Consider the following 21,063-nt stretch of genomic DNA (forward strand, 5'->3'; position numbering starts at 1 on the left):
ATGCCAGCAAGGTGAGCCAACAGATCAGCAATGATGTGAGAGCTACAATAGCAACGGCCCCTCCACTGACCCTCAGAGCCTGGTGGCTGCTACTTCGAGTTCTCCCTTCTCTTGTCGTCAATAGGGAAGGGAATTCTGGGAAATGTAGTTCCAGCCCGGCAAAGCCTCCACAGGCATCTTCACTGAAGGCTTCAAATCACCATTTAAATGTCATCCTTTAACTACAATAATTGGAAACATTCATCAGATGAGTAAATTTCCAACTTTGCCCTTTCCCTATTAGCTATGATTTGTGTGGTTACTATTTAATTATCACTTGCTGCACATGAAACCAACGTAGAACTCAGTGGCCCAAACAATCATTTTATTTCATCTCATGGTTCTGTAAATTGGCCAGAGCCCAGCTGGGCTGTTTCACTCCTAGTTTTGCTTTGGGCTCTCAGGCAGTCTCGTTGTGATGGAGACTGGGACTGGGGCTGGATGTCAGACATCTCAGGGCTCCTGTATGTAGCACCTCACTTCATCGGTGTCCATTGGATTGCTTACGCCAACATCCAGGGAGCCCCGAGGCAGGAGTGGAAGCTGCCAGGCCTTCTTAATGTCTGAGCCGTATGAGTCTCAGAACATCTTGTTCTCCACAATCTATTGGTCACAGCAGTCATGGGTCCAATGCAGGTTCAAGAGGAGGAGATAATAGTAACAAGCTCCATCTTTTAACAAAAGGAGTGTCATGTTTGTGGCACACGTTTATAAAGAAAGGGCAGGATTGTTTGGGGTTTTCTTTGGAGATTAGTTCCTACAGTTATTCATCCATCTGAGTGTTGGCTGCCTTTTCTATCTGATGAGTGGGATCACCCCTCTCTGTCAGGGATGTTGGGAAAATGAAAGGGAAACAGATACATAAAGAGACAGCACAGAGCCTTCACCTTCCTTGCCCTTGGGCCAGTGACAATGACCCGGCATTGCTCGTAGGACGTTCATGAGGGTTGACAGAAGGACAAGGAGGAGAAGCAGCAGTCTTCCCCACCCTCAGTCCCTCCTCCAAGGTAGGCCTGAGCCCTCCCCAGCACATTTGATGTCTTTATCCTCCTGAATCCAGACATAAGATCCCTGTTCTATGTGATCTGGCCTCTCCACAGAGCTGCAGACATCTCCAAAGTCAGTGCTCAGCTCTGGATCAGAACCACGGACAGCGCCATCGCGGTCAGTGGGATCCCCGGGAGCAGGTAAGTCCTGGTTGGAGGGAGCGCCCCCTCTGGGCAGTGGTCTGACCCACTGCTGGGGCAGAGATCGTAATGGGCATGGACAGAGCGCAGAACCTGGTAGCTGGGAGAGGATCTCCAGCACAGTCGAGGAGTGAGTGGGATCGAGTACACAGTACCTGGGGGTCCAGTAATTCCCAGGGTACCAGGATCACCTGTGGAGTTCACATCCCCTGTGACTGCCTGAGAGTCTGCACCATGTCTACTTGACCAGTTCCTCCCTGAGACTCACCTTCCAGTCCAAAAGAGCAAGAGCCCCTCCCACTTCAGCCTGGGGTTCCCCATCACAACCACCTACCCTGTAGCACTAGAGTTGTTAGGTACTCTGTCTCCCAACCAGATGTTATTCTCCTCAAATGCAAGGGCTGGGTCTCTCATATTCACCCCTTTACTGGAAACCTGAAGGCGCAGTGTACATGGTTATTGAATGAATGACTAAATGAATGAAATTTTACCTCTCGCCTCATAGGAAGAGTTGACGATTCTTCCCTCTCAGATTAACATAAGTTTCCTTTCTCCCAGCCAATGAAAACTGGGCAGACAAAGACTGATGAAGTGGGTCCCAGTGCAGACAATGGTGCATCAGACAGGGCACCTCTGTGATTCGGCCAATTCACTTGCCTTCTTTTAACTTCGGTGTCTTCTTCTTCAAATGGGAGAAATGGGGCTAGAAGGCCCCCTTCTCTGAGGGTGTGTTGGTCACAGTTCTTCTTTTGCACACAGTTAGGTTCTCTGTGGCTTCCCCCTGTCTCTCCTTCCCATTCTTCTGTTTTTCCTGGCAAATCGGGTCTGCAACAAACAGGCTGGGCATGCCAAGCCCTTCTGACCACAGATGCTGCAGCTGCCCCTGCTGGGAGAGCGTGAGTGGCCAGGATAGGGCTCCTAGGAGGGGGATGGGGCTGCAGGATGAGGGTCCAGCTGCAAACGCAGGAAATGGTGGCCGTGTAGCAGTGTCCATGCACACTCAAATTCTACACTTTCCTTCTCCATGGTCACAGCACGGACTCCACTCTGGGTTTTGGGTGACAGTTCTGGGAAGAGGATTATAGGGCATGGGCGAAATCGTGAAGCTGAACGGAAGAAAACAGACTGTAATTTTTTCTATGTATACAAAATCCTAAGAAAAGCATATGCAGAGCCCTAGTGTTAAAGGCAGCATGCTTGGATGATAAGACTATAGAGAAAAGCAAGGAATCAATTGTTATTAAAGTGAGGCTGGTCTTGTGGGGAGAAGGCGGTGTGTGGCTAGGGAGGGGGACTCAGAGGGCGGTCCTGGGTGCTCCCAATTTTTTATTGCTTGGAGGGTGTTCATTTTGTGATGAATCACTGAGCTGTTCTTTGGGGGGGTGGGACACTTCTCTGGATGTGTCTTATGTTTCTCCCAAAAAATGTTTCCAGAAAATCGACATGGGCCTGAGGAGGCACCACCTCCCAGGATTGTCATCACTTCCTCTCAGCCCCCGATACACAGTGAAAAATAACCTTGTGTGAATTCAGGTGCATGTCTCTTCTCTCACAAAATCCTCACCATCCCTGAAGGTGGACTACCCCCGGGCTGGACTTCCTCGCTCTGTGTCTCCTTCATGTGTCTCCATGTCTTCCCAACACAAGGAGCTCCAGGTCCCAGGGCACCTGTTGTCTTCCCACTGGACAGTGACCCTCAGGGCATCGACCAGTGCTGGTGTGCGACCTTGGGAGCAGAGAGGCAATGCTCACCACATGGATGCTGAGGAAGTGAGGACAGTCAGTCTCCCTCATCTCCTGTGTTCCTGAGTCCCTCCCCTGGATGGACCAACCTCCACTGACATCTGCAGTCTGTGAGTCAGGAAGGGACCAGAAGGGACCTATCTCACTTTGCAGAGAATGACCCTCCAAGGGGAAGGGCATCGACATGGAGGCAGGAGACGGGCTCGGGCCCTGCGTGGGGTGGCAACTTGGGTGAAGCTCTCACCCTCCCTGGCCCAGGGTCCCCAGGAGTGGATGTGTGGGGATGGATGGTTCACTCCACGGGATGCCCCACACTTGACAGTGTCTGGGGTGAAGTTCCTCTTCTGAGGAGGGTCACTGTTCTGACCTCACCCTCAGCTTCTTGTTAAAGTCTCCTCCAAATCTTGAACTTTTAGTTCCTGAGAGAACCCTGAGAAACAGACTTTCTCTACCGAAACCTGGGTCTGCCATCCCCAGACATGCTTCTGCTGCTGCTGCTGCTGTTACTGGCCCCGCTCTGGTGGACATAGGGGGCCAAGGGCCAGAGGGAGCTTTGGCAACATTACAAGGATTACACGCTGCAAGTGCAGGGGTTGGCGACTGAGCAGGAGGGTCTGTGTGTGTGGGTGCCCTGCTCCTTCTCCTACCCCCGGGATGGCTGGACTGACTCTACTCAAGCTCATGGCTATTCATTCCAGAAAGGGGCCGATACAAACCAGGATGCTCCTGTAGCCACAAACGTCCCAGGTTGTGAAGTGCAGGAGCGACCCAGGGCTGATTCCACCTCCTTGGGGACCCCCAGACCTACAACTGCTCCCTGGACATCAGAGATGCCAGGAGGAGGGACGATGGGAAATACTTTTCTTAGATGGAGAGAGGAAGTACAAAATGGAATTACAAACGTAACCAGTTCTGTGCGTGTGATGAGTAAGGAGTGGGCTCCAGGAGAGGCCAGAGGGAAAGGCCGTGGGGGCTTGACAGAAGAACTGAGATAAGACCCTTGTCCTGGGATGGGTTGTGGGTACAGCTTGTCAGTGTTTACAGGGAGGATCTGGACAAAAGCCTAAGGTTTCTCTCAGGCTGTACCTCAGACCCTCCCTCCTGATCCCTGTGTCTCCCCTTCTTCACACCAGCCCTGACCCACACACCTGACATCCTCATCCTGGAAACCCTGGAGTCCAGCCACCCCAGGAACCTGACCTGCTCTGTTCCCTGAGTCTGTATGTGAGGCACACCCCCCATCTTCTCCTGGACATCAGCTGCCCTCACTTCTATGGGCCCCAGGACCCAATTCTCCTCGGTGCTCACCCTCACCCCATGGCCCCAGGACCATGGCATCAACCTCACCTGTCAGGTGAAGTTTCCTATGGCTGGTGTGATGATGGAGAGAACTACCCAGCTCAACATCACCTGTGAGTGCTGTGCCAGGACACCTGGGTCCCTGAGGGTGTTGGGGGGGCAGGAGGGCCAGGATGAGGATGCTTGGTGCTTTTGTCTTGGGGGCCTAGCTGAGTAGGGGATGTAGAAGGACAGAAACCCCATCTCTCCTGCATTTCTGTGTCTTTGGGGTGAGGAAATGCCTACGCTTATCTCACCCCACTCTCCCCACTGAAAGAGGAATCCCCTCTTCTCGTCCTAGGTGCTCCAGAGAACCCAGAAGCGGGTGTCTGTCTAGCGGATGGCACAGGTAGGAAGGAGCCCCATCCACGGCTGTAGGGAGCAGGGCCTCTTCCAGCTCAGGGAAGGACCGGGTCCCTGCCTCATGTTGGACTCACCTCAGTGACTCTCTTGTTGGTGAACCCAGAGGTCCCTCCCATCCTCAGCCTCCGTGGCCTCTGTGAGCAGCTGTCCCTGTTGACTCCTCACCCCCCTCAGACTTCTCCACTCCTGTCAGCTCCACATGGAGAACAGGGCGACATTCACAGCAGAGCCCTCCCCTCAAGGCCATTTAGCACCCATCTCCTGAAGTCTCCTCCAAATTTGTCTTTTGGCTTTTCCCTAATACTTTGCAATTTACATATTTTTGAACAGGTAATATATTCACCTGGCCAAAATTCAAAATGCACAGCAAAGTCTGTCTTCAGATGCCCGGTCTCCTCCTGGGAAGTGACCAGTGTCCATAGGCTGCTATGAGCCTTGATTTGTTCACCTAAAGGATCTTGGGGTCATTTGACATCAGTGGTACAGAAGTTGTCATGCATCCGTGACTGTGCAGGATTCCATGGCCTGGATGGATTCTGATTCTTTACACACCTTCTGCTAATACAAAATTCCTGGCATTAAGTTATTCTACCGATAAAAAAGCTGCAATCAGTAATCTTGTGTGTCCTTTCACATGTGTGTACGTATTTATGACTGCGGGATAAGTTCCTAAAAGCAAAAGAGCTGGATTTGATGTTCTTCCTATCTTGAGAAATATGGCCTTGTTTTTCTCCATCAAGGGTGGAAAAGTTCACATTCCCAGTATCGAGGGATGAAAGTATATATTTTCAGCAACCCCGTATGGGGTGAAACCTTTGATCTTTGCCAGTAGCAAGTGAAAATTGGTATTTCCAGATAGCTTTTAAAAACTTATTTGCGCTTTATTCTTATTGAGGAAAACTTCACATAAAGTAAAATTCACAATTCGAGTCATTTGCAGGTGAACAGTAGGTGGCTTATAGTACATTCACAGTGCTGCCCAATGATCACCACTATCTAATTCCATCCATCTAACGTTTTCATCACCCCAAAGAGAAATGCTGTGCCCGGGAAGCAGTCACTCTCCATATTCCCCTCCCCCAGCCCCTGGAAACTCCTAATCTGCTTTTTCTCTCCGTGGATTTGCCTATTGTGGACATTTCATATAAGTGGAATTGTGCAAAATGTGGCCTTTTCTGTCTGGCTTCTTTCACTAGAAAAAACATTTTCAAGTTTGATCTATGTAGCACGTATCACTAATTCTTTCTTTTTTGTCTGAATAATATTCCATTGTATGGATGTACCACATTTTGTTTACCTATTGATCAGTTGATGGGCATTCATGTTGTTTCTACATTTTGGCTACTGTGAATAATGCTGCTATGAACATTGGTGTTCATACTTTTGTTCAAACATATATTTTCAGTTTTCTGGGGCATATGCCTACCCAGGAGTGGAATTGCTAGGACAAATAGTAGTCCAAATGTTTAAACTTTTTAGGAAATGCCAGATTGATTTCCACAGTGGCTGCTCCATTTTACATTCCCACTAGCAATGTTCGAGGGTCCCAATTTCTCCATATTCTTGCCAATATTATTTTCTTTCTTTATTTTTTAAATTACAGCCACGTAGTAAATGTGAAGAGCTGGCCCTGGTGGTCTGGTAGTTAAGATTCGGTGCTCTCATAGCCATGGCCTGGATCGGTTCCCCAGCCACGGAACCACACCACTCGTCTGTGGTTGTCACACTGTGGTGGCTGCGTGTTACTGTGATGCTGAAAGCTAGGCCACAGGTATTTCAAATACCAGCAGGGGTCACCCATGGTGGGCAGGTTTCAGTGGAGCTTCCAGTCTAAGACAGACGAGGAAGAAGAACGCAGCCACCCACCTCTGAAAAACTTGACCATGAAAACCTTTTGAACAGCAGTGGAGCACTGTCTGATATGGCACAGAAGACAAGAGGATGGCGCAAAGAGACAGGGCAGGGTTCACTCTGCTGCACACAGGGTCACTAGGAGCCAGAATCAACTCCACGGGACTAACAGTAAGTGGGTGTGAAGGCGTATTTCATTGTGGTTTTGATTTGCGTTTATGTAATGACTAACGATGTTGATTTTTCCATGGACTTCCTGCCCATTTGTATACCTTCTTGGGAGGATTTTTTTTTCAAATCCTTTGCACCTTATTTAACTGAGTTGTTTGTCTTTTTGTTGTTAAGTTGTAAAAACTCTTTACGTATGCTGGATACTACACCCTTATCAGATCTATGATTTGAAAATATTTTCTCTCATTAAACAGGCTGGCTTTTCACTTTGTTGACAGTGTCAACTGACAAACAAAACTTTGTCCTTTTGATGAAATCCAGTTCATACAAGTTTTTCTCTGTCCAACTACTGGAAAGTCAGAGTATGGAGTGGAGTGAGGCCAAGAAGAGGTGGTCCCACATCCAGTGATGGAGGAGGGCCTGGAGAAGCAACGTCCAGATCCTGCTGGGAGCAGAAGGACACAGGATTGTGGTGAAGCAGGTGGATCCATCCTCATCCTACTTTCCTGCAGGGAGATCAGGGCCCGTGGCAGAGGTGATGCTGGAGGCCATCAGGGAAGTGACTGTGAAGACCCTGCTCTTCCTCCTCTGCCTCATCTTCCTCATGTGAGCATTGTTCCAGGGGGAAGGGGAGGTGTGGGGAGCACAGGGGGAATGTGGCTGAGTCCAAAAGTCAATGCAGGAGGGGCCCAAATGGGTCAGCGGTGGGGCAGACAAGAGGCTGACATGGGGTGGGGGTGGGGAACCACACAGGCAGCCGTCATGCCTACCAACCAGACGCCCAGGATGGGAGGTACCTGTGTGCTCAAGACAGTCTGTGGGGCCACACCTGCCCTCTCCCACCTCAGTCACCCCTCCAGCCCCTGTACATGGAATGGCATGGGGGGGTGACTCTGCTCACAACCCCACCAGACTGAAAGACCCTGGTCTCTTCTCTCAGAATGAGGTCCTGCAGGAGGAAGGTGATGAGGCCCACAGGGGACGTGGAGGATGCAAACACAACCCTAGGTTAATCATTCTGGTCAGTGATGTGGGTGTCTCACAACCTAACACCTCACTGCACACCTCCCCCAGGATGGCCTCTGGGATTCCTCCACTCAACATGGCCAAAACTGAGCTACCACCTTCCTGCCCAAACCTGTTTCTACCTGGGGTTCCCTCTAACGCTGATGACACCACAGCCCCAATCTCTGAGGCCAGAACTGAAGTGTGGTTCTCCATTTTACATCCATCCTTTCCCCCCAATGCACCCATTGATAAGTTTTGTCCATCCATCCTCTGACATGTCTCATCTTGCTGACCGGCTCCTGCTCATCCTGACCTGGTTATTCCTGGGGCCTCATCCCTGGGTCTCAGAACCCACCCCACCTCTTGCCTCTATCTCTCTCCTCAATATGGGCCTCCAGACTGTGTTTCCAGAGACCATCATCGTCCACGTCCTGCACAGTATGAACGGCCGCATGTTCTCTCCATGGCCAGAGACTGAGCTGAAAATACCACAGGCTGGATTCGAAGGCCTGGTGTGGTCTCTTCTCTGCCGGACTCTCCCACAAATTCCTCCCTCTCCCTGCATCTGTCAACGTCTCCACCTCCAGCCAGGCCCAGGCCTCTGGGACTCTGAGACTTTGCATGTGCAGTTCCTTTTCCTGAAATGCCCTTCTTTCCCCATTCCTACCTCTCCAAGTCATGCTCATCCCTCAGGCTCAGTGGTAAAAGTCCCCAGAAAGTGTGTGCGTGATTCTTGTATGTTTCCGGGTAGAGTGACATTCAGTCATTTATTTATAGACTCTTGAGTGAATATTACTGAAGACCTACTATGTGCTAATATTATTGTAGTTTCCAGGGGTGTATCGGGAAATGCAGCAACCAAGATCTGTGTCATCAAGAAGCTGTCATTCTGGAGACAATGACAGAAATCAAAATTAGTAAATAACAAATAATATCAGAACATGTTGGATCATAATATGTGTTTGGAGAAAAACCATGCAGGGAAAGGAGCATGTGACATCTTGGGGACAATTTTCTACATCTGAGAATGTGAGGTGTGATGGTAGAGCAAAGACTTATGACGATAAGAACACAGGTTCTGTGTTTGCCTGAGAGTAAATTATCCCAGGAAAACAACAAAGAGAGGACAGTGAGTGGAATAGTCAGAGTTAGAAGCACGCCTGGTGTGTTGGGGAAACAGGAGAAAGAAGTTTGACAGCAGAGGGAGGCACAGGGAGGGGAGAAGCTGGGAGGATGGTGCAGACCACGTGCTGGTGCAGAGCGTGTGAGGCCCTGCAGGAAACGCAAGAATCTAGAAGCCATGGAGAATGTGATTGAACTTTCATTTTCACAGGATCCCCATGGAGCTCTGTTCAGAAATGGTCAGAGTGGGTCCACAGCAGCAACACAGAGATTGGGAAGGGACTGCTGAATTCTCCAGGCAGGAGGTGACGGTGACTTGACCAAGGAGGTGGGGTGGAGAGAGAGGGTTTAGATGTATTATGAAGGTGGAACTAATAGTGTTTTCTAATGGATGTGAGGAGTGAGGGAGGGAGAGGAGCAAGGATGATGCCCAAATGCTCCCCCTGAGCAACTGGAAGGATGGGGCTGTGTTTCATGGAGGACGTCAGAGAGTAGGGTTTGGAAGGGGGATGTTTATTCTGAGAAGCCACTTGACATCCAACTGAGGACGTCAACGAGACAGTTGGATATGAATGTCTGGAGATCAGGAGTGGTTTCCAGGCTGGAGATGTGAGGATGTAGAACCATGTAAGTGATGACAACACATGAGGCAAAAAGGGGCTAATGCACCTGGAGAAGAGAAAGGCATAAGGAAACACACTTGTCTTTAGTGATCCTAACATAGTGGTTTTAATGGAGAGGCAGGAAAGGGATGCAGACTTGGTTGGAGAAAGTCCAGGAGAGAATTGAATGAGGGGAGATGCGAAGAGTGGTACAGACAACACCTTGAGGAATATGGCTGAAAGAGGAGCAGAGGAAGGGGTCAGCGAAGGAGGGCTTTTCTCCGTTATTCTCTGTGTTCTCCCTGGAGACATCATCTGCCTGATTTCCCACCTCTGTTAGCTTCTTTGGGCCACTGTCACAAATGACCACACATTCAGCATCTAAAAAAAATATTCTTTCACTGCTTTGGAGGCCAAAAGTCCACGGAGGGGAAAATTAATATTTTCCCTCTGGCCTTCTAAGTTATTGATTAGATCCCTGTAACACCAGACCTATTGGCAAGAGAAATGCATACAAATATATTTAATGTACGTTAAATGTGGCACAGGAGGCTTCCTAAGGAAATGGAGATGAGAAAAAATACTTAAACCTGGGTATTTCATTTGATACAAAGTCAAATTGTGCAGAGATGTGATAGGACAAAGAGTGTGGGCTCAGTGCAGTAAACCGGGAGAAACTTAGCAAGGCCTGTTCCTCCAGATTCCTCTCTGCGTCCCTTGATCTTAGGAGATAAGATGCTCCTTTCCTCCGGGTACGGGTACAGGAGGGCACCTTAATGAGAGTTTATGACCACTTCAAGAGAAGGTCAGAAAGTCCTTCCTGTACATGATGTTTCTCAAATTCCTCCAGCTTGAAATAGTCAATATGCAAAGGTGCCACATCTTGGGGTAACGTGCCCTGAACCCCATCATGCAAAACCAGTTATGCTGGGCTGAAACCAAGTCGTTGGTAGTTTGCACTCCCCTAGAGGCTTAGAGGCCATATCACTCTGTCTGTGGGGTCACCTTGCTCTTCCTCCTCTGTGTGTAGAACATAGCCCTCTGCTTCTCTCTCAGAAGGACACTTGCGACTAGATTTAGGGACCAACCCAGGTAATCTAGGCTCACCTCCACCGGTCAAGATCCTTACCTTAATCACATCTGCAAAGACCATTCTCCCTTATAAGGGAACAATTACAGGGTCCAGGGATTATGACCTGGGTATCTTTGCGTGGTTGCTCTTCCCATGTGACCTTTTACCCTTGAATGCCCCCATCTGGCCTCCAGACTTTCTCCCCTTAATCTTCTTTGCTCTGCTCTTCCTTCTCCTGATACATGGGTAACCCCTGGTAAAAGTGTTTAATGCCACTATAAAGAGACGAAAATTTACAGACTTGGAGAATATATCTGCAAATATGTATCTGATGGATGATTTGCATCTAGGATACATTAAGGACTAGCAAAAAAAATCATTAAACAAACAAAAATAAGAGAGACCGGTTTTATATATATATATATTTTAAAAACCAACCACTTATCAACATAAAAACAAGTACCTGTATATAAGAATTGGCCAGGGATTTTAGTAGACATTTTTATAAATATACAAATGCCCAACAAACACATGAAAAGAAAATCAACATTAGTAATATTAGAGAAATGTAAACCATGACCACACAGTGAGGCACCCCTTCACACTCATTAGAGTTGATATTTAAAATGAAAAACCAAAGGAGGAATAAGCAGTGTTGGTGAGGATGCAGAGAAATGGAACTCCTGTGCTTTGCTTTTGAGATTGCAAAATGGTGCATCTGCTATGGAAAACAGAATGGCAACTCCTCAAAAAATTAAAAATAGAATTACCATAATATCCAATAATTTCACTTGTGGGTGTGTAACCAGAGAATCAAAAGCAGCAACTCGAATAGATGTAGGTACACGCTTGTTCATGACAGCGTTATTCACAATAATGAACATGTGGAAACAACCCAGGGGTCCATCGACAGAGGAATGGATTAACGAAGTAACAAAAACACAGACAATGAAACATTACTCAGCCTTAAAGAAGAAGGAAATTCTGACACATGCCTCAGTGTGGATTGAAGACATTGTGCTTAGTGAGGAAAGCCAGTCACTAAAGGACAAATACTGTAGATACCAATTAACGAAGTATCTAGAGTAGGAGAATTCATAGACGCACAGCAAACAGAACGGTGGCGGCCAGGGTCTGGGGCAGGGGAAATGGAGAGTTATTCATTTAATGGGTGCAGTTTCAGCTTGGGAAGATTTGAAAAGTTCTGGAAATGGATGGTGATGTTTGTTGCACAGCAATGTGAACTTACTTAATGCCGCTGACCTGAACACTTAAGAAGGGTTAAAATGGTAGTTTTGTTATGTATCTTTAACCATAATAATAACAAAAACAGCCAAAGATTTAATCATCCACTTCACCAAAGAAGAAAAACAGACGACAAATGAGCACTTGAAAACATCTCAGCATCACTTGTCATTAGGAAATTACAGACTAAAACCAGGATGAGAAACACACCTATTAGAATAACTAGAAAACTAAATAAAAAGAAAAATAAAATGAAATTCTGACAATAGCAAATGCTAATGAGGATGTGGAACAGCCAGAACTCACATGCGCTACTGGTGGGAGCACCAGGGTACAGACACTTTGGAGAACAGATTGCAATTTCATATAAAGTTAAACCTACGGTTATCATAATATTGGGCAATCTGACACCCAGGTATTTACCCTGGAGAAATAAGAACGTATATTCCCACAAAATCTGCAGGTGAATATTTATAGAACTTTATTCATAGTTGCCCCAAACCTGGAAACAACCCAAATGTTCTTCAGCTGGCAAGTGTATACAAAATGGGGCACATTGAAACAATGGAGTATCAGCCAGCAATTAAAAGGAACAAATTATTGATACACACACTCAATAACCTGGACAACTGTCAAATGCATTACTAAAGGTGAATGAAGCCAGACTACATTTTGCTGATTCCATTTCTACAACATTCTGTAAACAGCAAAACAAGAGGGATGGAGAACAGATCAGCGTTTCTTCTAGGGTTATGGGTAGAGGGAGGATTTGGCTCCCCAGAGACAGCACGAGAGAACGTCTTGGCTAACGGCTGTCTTCAGGATCTTTCGTGGTTGTGGGTACATAGTGAAATACTTCTGTCAAGCTGCACAGAACTGTATATAAAAAGTGAACCTCACTGTGTCTAAACTTGAAATAAATTAAAAATCAAAACCCACAATTACATATCGCTACACTCCCAATAGAATTATTAAAATTTACAAAACTGACAATACCAAGTGTTAAAACATGTGAAACTGCTGGAATTCTGGCACATTAGAGTCAGGAGTAAAGGTTAAAACCATTCTGGACAACAATTTGGGAATTCCTCCTAAAGTTAAACATGTGGTTACTCTTGGATCTAACAATTCCACTCACATGCACTCAGGAGGATGAAAATATGTCCATAAAAAGAACTATGCCTCAATATTTATTATCAAAAATCTCAAATATCTTTCAACAAGTGATTAAATAAAAGATTACAGTACACCCACATAATGGAATACTACTCAGTAATCAGAGATTATGAACTACAGATACATATGACTTGATCCGTTTCAAAATGGTATGCTGAGTGAGAGAATCTAGACACGATGAGTCCATTTCTAGGGAATTCTGAAATAGACAAAACTAATTCACTGAGGTGGAGAGTATGTCAATTGCTACCTGAGCTAGAAGTGGGAGTGATGAGCTGTAAATAGGTCTGGGAAAACCTTTTGGGTAGTGGAAACGTTCTGTCTTGTCTCCTGATTGTGGAGTCGTAACTGGGATGTACCTTTGTCAAAATTCATAGATGTAACTTTCAAGTGGGAACTTTTTATTTGACTTGAATTATAAAGTTCATTAAAGGAAAACAATGAGAACTCATTGAACTTTCCAGTCCATGAACACAGTATACATTTCTTGACTGTGGAATCAACTGTATTGGGGTTTCCGTTATGTGCCACATTCTTACATTTCTTAATAATCTAGAACTAGTATTATTTTACTTATTAGAGACTCACTGCCTCATAGATCAAATGAGAGTACAAAATCTCTCTCTGTTATTAAGGTTGAAGGAACAGTTATCTAGACAGTCCTGTATCTGAAAGATTTTACAAATTGCTGGTGGCAAATGCATTTATGTCACAGGTGTCAAGGACGTCCCAGAAGAATATGACACAGAGTGAAAGGCAAAACCTCATGAGCTGAACCTAAAATCTTAATTATAGCTGTAGTTTCCACTCAAGTTTCCTGGAAATATTACACCTTGTGAGCCACATGTAACTTTAAAAAGATGTTTTACATGACAGGAAATGCTAATCTGTATGATGAGGACCTAAAAAAATTCACCCTAGTCCACACAACACTGAACCATACCATTCAGGAGAAAGAAGTTTCCTCTGCCCTGGCTCCTAGAACATGTGTCCTATCTTTTGTTTTATAGGAAAATGCTACATGATTTTTATTTTGGAGATGCTGTTATAACTTCGTGAATCAGCATACTAGGAGTGAAAAAAAAATCTAAAGCCCATATTCGTATTTTGGAAAACACCCCACATACTGCCAGGATCCACAGCAAACTCACCAGTGACCGAGCTCTAAAGGCTAACAGCTGAGTGTCTGGGGAGGAAACGACTCCACTGGGTGGGGAGCATCTCATGGGCGTGGACAAGCTGGGTCATCTCCCTTCTTGTCTCCAGCCTCCTCAACACAGAGATGCTCAATAAATGTTTGGGGAATGAATGAATGAATGAATGCTTGGCTGATGCCTCACGTCACCTAGAATCCCTTTCTTTCCTCCTGTCCTGGATGCTCACACAGACTTTAAAGAATCCTACACCTGGCAGGACAGGCCACTTGGGTTCTTGATGAGGCTGTGACCCTCCAGGGTCAAGCAGGAGCTACCAGCTCCCTGGTGTAGACAGCAGGGCTCAAAGAAGCACCCCACATGGGAGGCCCTTAGAGACTCACCATCTCCCACTGCTCAGATGTCCTCAGAGGTCCTGGTCCAGGCTCCAGTGCTGGATGGAAGCCCCAAGATGGGGAGAGGACACGGAGTCTGCTCCTTGTTTACTGCCCTCTGGGTGGTCTCGGGGGTCTCTGGGCCCTGGAGAGTCTCCCCACTCCGTGCAGAGGGTGGATGAGCTCAGGCCTGTGGTTCATCTTCTGTGAATGGCATAGCTCACATGCTCTTCCGCACCTTCCTGTAGGTCCGCCAGCAGGGCCAGCTCCCGCTCATCTTCCCCGTCTCTTTTCTGACACAAGCCAAAAGCACAGAACCCTCCATCTCAGTGATGCTGCTTCTGCCCCTGCTGTCAGAGAGGGGCTGGGTGCAGCAGGGGCTGTGGCTGACCCTCATTTCCTGGCAGGGTCCCTGGCTCAGTATGACAGACACTGGTTGGAAGTGCAGGAAACTGTGACTCTGCAGGAGGGCATGTGCGTCTTTGTGCCCTGCACCTTCTCCTATCCCTGGTACTATTGGACTGACTCTGTCCCAGCTCATGGCTACTGGTTCCAGAGGGGCCAAATCTATGCCAGGATGCCCGAGCGGCCACAAACGACCCAGTTCGTAAAGTGTGGGAGGAGACCCAGGGCCGATTCCACCTGCTCAGGGACCCCAGGACTACAACGGCTCCCTGGACATCAGAGATGCCACAAGGAGTGACAACAGAAGATACTTTTTTGGGTGGAGAGAAATTACAAATCTAGCCACCTCTCTGTGCATGCGACAGGTAAGGATCGGGCTCCAGGAAATGCCACAGGGGAAGGTCATAGGGTCACGGGGCAGGGCTGAAATGGGATTCCTCGTCTGAGAGTGGCTGGGGGTACAATGTGTCATGGCTCAGAGGGAGGAGCTGGACCAAAGCCTGAGGGATCTCACTGCTGCACCTCAGAACCTCCCTCCAGATGCCTGGATCTCCCCATCCCCTCACCAGCCATGACCCAGATGCCCCACATCCTCATCCCTGGGACCCTGGAGTCTGGCCACCCCAGGAACCTGACCTGCTCTGTGCTCTGGGCCCGTGAGGGGGGCATGCCCCCCATCTACTCCTGGACATTGGCTGCCCTCACCTCCCTGGTTCCAAAGACCCATCTCCCCTCAGTTCTCACCCTCACCCCACGGCCCCAGGACCATGGAACCAACCTCACCTGTCAGGTGAATTTCCCTGCAGCTGGTGTGACTGTGGAAAGGACCATCCAGCTCAACAGAATCTTGAGTGCTGGGCCAGGTCGCCTGGGTCTCTGCGGGGGCAAGAGTCAGGATGACCAGGCTGGGGATGCTTGGTTCTTTTTTTCTAGATGCTGAGTAGGGGACCTAGAAGTATACAAGCCCTGTTCCTCTGCCACTTCTCTGGCTCCCAGGGGCTGGGGGAATGCCTACATTTATCTCACCCCACCCTCCCTCTGAGGGGGGAAATACACCCTTCTGATCATAGGTGCTCTAGAGAACCCAGAAAATGGTGTTGACGTAGGAGATGGCACACGTAGGAGGGAGCCCCCTCCCATGGGGTGTTGACTGGGGTGGGGTCTCTGCCAGGTCCGGTGAGACCTGGAGTTTCAGAGCCCAGATGGCGGGGCTGGGGTTGGACAGGAGAAGCCCCTGTCAGATCTCCTTCTTCAACATTCTCTAATTCCCGTCTTGCCAGCATGACCCACAACCTCATCCCTGCCCTTCTTAAATGTGCTCTTTATCTTCCTCCAGTCACCGAAGGCCTTGGGGGAGTTTTTCATTATTTAGAGAAGTTTTAGGTTCACAGTAAAAGTGAGCACAAGTCGAGAGATTTCCCCTATACAGGCTGTACTTTCCAACATATTGCACAGCATCCCCTCCCCGACCATCAACATCCCCCACCAGAGGGTACATTTGTTACAACCCATGAATCTACAGGGACATGTCATTTATCACCCAAAGTCCACAGTTGGCACTAGGTTTCACTCAGGTCGTGCAGCCTACGGGTTTGGACAAATGACATGTATCCATCATTATAGCATCATACAGATTAGTTTTATTGCCCCAAATATCTCTTTGGGCTGTAAATCTCCCACCATCACCCTCACCTCTCTCTGGAGCCCAGCTTCCCCGACTGCTCTATTCCTATGGGTAACGGCATCTGGTCCCCTCACTGGATAGTGAGTCCTGCTGGGGCTTTCTCTGCAGTGCCTATCAAACTGTTGACATGTGATGCCCAGAGACACATCCCTCACCCTGGATCTTGGTTTCCCAGGAGACAAGGCCAGGCAGGGCCAGCAGAGCTGTCTGGGTCTGACCTGAAGCTCTGAGGACTCCTAGTTTCCACGTCCTTCTAGAGGTATGAAAGACCACCTTTGATCCTGAAAGACAGGGTCTGTGGAGGACAGGAGAAGAGATTCAGACACCCTTCCCAGAAGGAAGGAGGGACAAAGCATTTCAGCATTCCTTAGTGCTCTGGGTGTGTGGGTGTGTCCATCTCTCTGGAATGCCTATGGGATCAAGAGCCTCATGGTCTTGTTGCAGCCAGGTCTGGGGGCTGTTGCAGAGAGACACTGGATGGAGAAGAACCTGGGTCCTAGAAGAGTTGGACTGAGGGGTAGATGCTGCATAGGAGATGTCACATGGACCTTGTCTTTCTGGAAAAGGCTGAGTTCCTATGATGGGGGGAGAAGCTAGGGACTAAACCCTGGATGGGAGAGGACGGATGACCCTCTCTAAGTGCTGGAGAAGAAGGGGACACAAGTCTGTTCATCAAAATTTGAAATTCTCTCCCCTAAGACTCTCTTGTCTTAAGGGGACCGGGGACCAGGGCAAGAGAGATTCAGGGGGCCCTTGGGGGAGCTGGTGTCACTGCACCGTTCACTCTCTGCCTCTGTCTCATCTTCCTCATGTGAGCTTGGTTGGGTGTGGGCCGAAAGCTGGAGAAGAGGAACTTGGAGATGTTGTGAGGGCCAAGAACAAGGGTGGGGACTATGGTGATGGTGAGAATTCAGCTGGTAGCCCCTGAGCCAGGCATGAGCTGTTCCCAGCCCTGGTTTCAGAGTGCAGGAACACAGGAGGGGACCTTGTTACAAAGTCTTGTTATGAAGGCTCCTGGGCTCACTCCACCCTTGACCTACCTTAGTCCCTCACTCCAGCCTCAGAAGAGTGACCTGTGACAAAGACTCTGGTGTCTCCCATCAGAGTGAAGACCTGCAGGAAGAAAGCAGCCAGGAAAGCAGTTGACAGGAATGACATTAATCCTGCAATCTGGCCAGCTTTGTTGGTGAGTGATGTGGGCATCCTGACATGCAGTCTGCCCACCACATCTCCCCGGGGTGGCCCAAAGTCATGCTCCATTAGGCATGTCCAGAAATAAGCTCATCACCTTCCTGTTTGTTTGAAAATGTAGGGGATTTTTTACCGTCATGTGCCACATAAAATTTCAGTCAATAACAGACCACATAGGCAATGGTGGTCTCATAAGATGAGTACCATACAGCCTAGGCGTGTAGTAGGCTATACCATCTAGATTTGTGTAAGTACACTCTAGGATGTTCACACAACAATGAAATCACTTAACAGACTATTTCTCAGAACGTGCCCCCGTCATTAAGCAATGCATGACTGTATTCACATACGTGAGGCCATAGATCGGGAGACAGTTGTTACTCACAATTCCTAAGAGGAGGGAGAAATGCTACACCACACAGGGCATGCGAGGAAGCAGCAGGGTTGGTCAGGAGGCAGAGATATCAAGGAGAAAATGTGATCAGGACCCTTTACTAAGGATTCGGTGGGAAAGGCAAGGTTAGGCAGGGTAAGGACATTGAGGACTGGCTAGTTGGAATAATTTCGGCAGGCTCTGGGGTCGAGGTGCTGCCTTGAGTTGTCTGGTACCCGGCCCTGAGAGATTAGGGCAGAAGGATAGGCTGGAGTGTAAGAGCTTGAGAAAGGAAGTGGTTGGAGGGTGAGCTTTGAACTGGTTGGTTTGCGATATGAAAGGCAAGCTTGCAGGCAAATCCTTTACTATCTCTACCAACTTACTTGCGCTGGAAGGGGCAGTTCCAAGATTCAAAGGCCCCAGATGTCAGAACATCAGGAACACGTGGCTAATCCACCTCCAAACATACTTTTCCTGCGGGACTCCTCATATCACTGGTGGCACTCTTGTCCCTGGCTCCCAACCAGAGACCTGGCTTTGTCCCACCCCAGTCCTCCGTCACCTCTTCCTGCTTCCATATACTGCAAAGCCTGTCTGTGCTTCTTAATACAGCTTAATACAACCCCTCCCTTCGAGCATAGCTCCCCTCTTAGTCCTTATCCTGCTGAAGCCCTCTTGTCTCTCCTCTCCAGCGCATTGGAATTACCTCCATAATGAAATGCACCGCTTCTCCACACTGCCGAAACACAAGAGTCCAAACAACTTCATCTGGCATTTGGGGCTGAAAAACCAGAGTCACCTTCAATAATTCACTCTTCCCACACTGGCCTGCTCACTCACCTCAAGCAGAGCAACCTTTCTGCATCTCAGAATCATTGCTCGACTGTTCCTTCCTCCTCACTTGCCTAAATCAACCTGTCCTACTCCTGGTCTTCCTTTGAGCTCTGACCTTATTTGCTTATTTAACTCTGACTACTGTGGACATTGCTGTGAGGGTTTTGAGCACATGGTCAGCCATCACCCATACATTAATCTACTCCTTCAGCAACTATCTCTTGCTTCTCAATTATTCCAAGGGCTTGGATAATACCTGTACTTTTGTGAGTACATTTTTTACAAATATAAAATGTCCCTGATGTTAAGGACTTACGTCTATTGGGGAGGAGGATGAAAATAATGAATAAACAAGTAGTGAAAATGTACAGGAAATAAGTGTTCTGAAGGGAAATGAAATGGGAGAATGGGAAGGGATAGTCCTTGGGCTGGAGTCTCTGAGAAAACACCTGCAGGAGGTAAAGGAGCTGGTGTGAGCCCTGAGTGAGCATCACTGAGGGCTCTAAATAGATGGAGCAGAAAGTACTAGGGCTCTGAGGCTGGGGCATCCCTGATGTGTTGGAGAAACAGCAAGTGAGACAGTGTTCCTAAAGTGGAGTTATGTGGGGGTGGGGTGTGGGGAACGGTGAGGAGGGAATGAGGATGGAGAAGCATGGAGGCTGCAAATATCACAGGTTCTTCAGTTCACCATCATTACTTATGTAATTTGAGAAGGGCAACAACTTCTGTGTGTGTCTCCTTTCATATTCACACAGAACACTTCAGTTCTGTTCTGACCACCAATGTGGTAGGGTTTTTCCCATACTAGGCAAGTCTCTCTGACCTCAGCTAAGCATCACACAATATAACTCAATTCTGACACAATCTCAATTAGCAACAGATTCCACAGGTTAAGAGCTCAGTCCCATGAGATTGCCCCTCACCCCCTGCCCCCACTTCAGCCACCAATCACAAGTCCAGGTTGTCACCTGTTCTTCTGACCAACTGGCTATAAATTGGAGGTTCCCAGGACACCCTTCTCGGGTTCAATTAGTTTGCTAGAGTGGCTCAGAGATCTCAGAAAAACAGTTTACTTTCTGTGTACCAGCTTATTACAAAAGGATATGAGAATGGATTCAGATGAACAGCCAGATGTGAGATGCATAGGGTGTGTTATGTGAGAAGGGGCAAGGAGTATTCATGCCTTCTCTGGGAGCGCTGCTCTCTCAGCACCTCCACGTGTTCACCAACCTGGAAGCTCCGTGAACCTCAAACTGTGGCATTTTTATGGAGGCATCATCATGTAGACGTCATAGAGAATTAACTCCATTTCCAATCTCTCTCTCTTTTTTTGGAGAATCGTTGATATGGCTGAAATTTCCAAGCTTTTACTCATGGCTTGGTGTTTCTGGTGACCAGCCATCCCCACCCAGGAGCCATCCAGAATTGCCTCGTTAGAACAAAAGATACTCCTATGACCCAGGAAATTCCAAGGGATTAATGATTTCTGTATCAGGAACCAGGGTCAACAACCAAGAGTTACAATAGGAACCGGGGGAAGATAGATATCTATATCTATATCTATATCTATCTATCCTTATTATTTCTGAGACATGAACTAACGCTCATTTTAATGAAATCACAGTGTCCGCTGCATTGAGAAATCCTGTAGCAAGATGGGGTAGAAGAAAGGAGACTAGATAAGGTCTCAAAAAGTCTAGAGAAGAGATGATGCAGACTGTATTACTTTTCTGGGGTTGCCATAACAAGATTCCATGGACTGGATTGCTTAAACCACAGAGACTTATTTTTTCTCAGTTGTTAAGCCTGGGAGTCCAAGAGCAAGGTGCCAGCAGGGTTAGTTTCTCCTGAAAACTCTCTCCTTGTCTTACAGATGACCACCTTCTTGCTATGTCCTCACGTGGTCTTTTCTCTGTACGCACACCCCTAGTGTCTCTTCTTCTTATGAAGATAAAAGTTATTTTGGGCCTTACACTAGTGCACTCAGTTAAATTTAATTACCTCTTTAAAGTCCCTGTCTTCAAATACAGTCACAAGTGCATATGTTAGAGCTTCAACATATGAATCTAAGGGGGCACAATTCGGTCTATAAGAGACTTAGTCCAGGGAAACAATGTTGAATCTGGTGTGA

At 47.7% G+C, this 21,063-nt stretch overlaps 1 pseudogene; it reads left to right on the forward strand.

Annotated features, from left to right (window-relative positions):
- On the forward strand, positions 1–16,135 carry LOC139073691 (myeloid cell surface antigen CD33-like; annotated as a pseudogene).
- The last annotated feature ends 4,928 nt before the right edge of the window (positions 16,136–21,063 follow it).

Source organism: Equus przewalskii, chromosome 9 (assembly GCF_037783145.1).
Source record: "Equus przewalskii isolate Varuska chromosome 9, EquPr2, whole genome shotgun sequence".
NCBI lineage: Eukaryota > Metazoa > Chordata > Mammalia > Perissodactyla > Equidae > Equus > Equus przewalskii.